The sequence below is a fragment of the Bactrocera latifrons genome, unplaced genomic scaffold, assembly GCF_001853355.1.
Source record: "Bactrocera latifrons isolate USDA-ARS-PBARC rearing strain unplaced genomic scaffold, ASM185335v1 scaffold_419, whole genome shotgun sequence".
Taxonomy (NCBI): domain Eukaryota; kingdom Metazoa; phylum Arthropoda; class Insecta; order Diptera; family Tephritidae; genus Bactrocera; species Bactrocera latifrons.
This window is the reverse complement of record NW_017537067.1, coordinates 6,724-8,148: the sequence shown is the minus strand read 5'-3', so window position 1 is coordinate 8,148 and position 1,425 is coordinate 6,724. Positions and strand designations below refer to the sequence as shown.

The window sequence follows — 1,425 nt, the reverse complement described above, 5'->3', positions numbered from 1 at the left end:
AAGTAATTTTAATTATTAAATATTAGTTTAGTTTTAGTTTTTTTTTTCATTCTAATAATATTTTATTTTTACTATGCCTTATCATAATTTTCTCTTTTACATATTTTTGTCATTTTAATGGTTTCCAGGCTATTACGGCGCTATTTACATATCTACTAGCGTACAAACACATGTCTGCCTATAAAACCAGCCATCATAGCAATTAATTGTGATCGTTAATTGAATGGGGAGCGCAATAAATTAAGTGCTTTGAATCAAAAAAATTAAAAAGGCGTATGTTAAATATAATAGAAATATTTAATAAAAAAATGTTCTTAATTATACTGACCAAAAACTAAGAAAAGAATATTCAAAGTTATAAAACCGGAAACTCATAAAAGAAAAATTAGAACATTATATAAAATATTTTATAAAAAATATAAAAATTTTTATAAAAGTTTCTAATTTTTTTATATTCAATTTCTAAAAATAAAATTTTGTATAGAATATACATATAAGAAATTACTTAGTTTTTGTTTAAAATATGGATTCACCAATCTTTAATAATTTATACTTTATAAAATTTAAAATTTTAAATCTATTTATACTTCTAAATAGCCTTCTCTTTCTCTTGTTTTTATGTATTAATAAATGCCCATCATAACAACAACAAAAATCAGTAGATCAGTTTAAAGAAAATATGCTTTGTTTTATTAAAACAACACAATTTTCTAATTAAAATTATTAGGTTGTCACAGCCTTCCAAAATAAATCATCATTAAAAATATCGGAACAAAATTGGCTATACATATAACTGTGGATATATATTTGTAAACGCATACATATATGTATGCGTGTTTGTAAATATGTATGGTTTTGTCCTTTCGCTGGCATTGGCGTCATTGCTGCTGTCGGCCGATTGCCGGTTATAGGCATTTTCAGCGAGGAATGTCGCAAATTCACAGCTGACCGATAGTTGACGGCCCCGCCCACAATTGCGACACTTAGAACGCACACTTTTTCTGATAATTTTTTTTTTTTTATTAACTTTATTTATCGTTTGCGCTGCACAACACATTAGACATGTTTACGGTCACGCCTGGTGGATGCCAGAAATAGATTCAAATGTTCGTATGTATATATGTATGTGTGCCGAGATTTGTAATAAATATTTATATCCGCTTCTATGTGCTTTTACAGTTATTTTCGCTGATTTTTGTTTGAAATTTTGCCAAGAATTTTTATTATATATATTTATATTAGACGTATGTGTACATGTGTGTGTTGATTTTTGTATTTATATCAGATTTTAATTTTATTTATTTTAATTGTTTTTTGTTTTGTTTCTTTTCTTTTTTCTTTTTATGTCACTTTCGTCGTGCATTTGCAACACTTGCACACGCAACCAAATAAAATAAATAAACATTGGCAAAAAAAAACAAAACT

General features: G+C 26.3%; 1 protein-coding gene across 1 annotated transcript in view; it reads left to right on the top strand.

Annotated features, from left to right (window-relative positions):
• LOC108972701 overlaps positions 1 to 1,425 on the top strand; it is a gene marked incomplete at its 3' end in the record, with an annotated part of 35,870 nt that overhangs the window by 32,876 nt on the left and 1,569 nt on the right. The gene's annotated exons all lie outside the window — the stretch shown is intronic.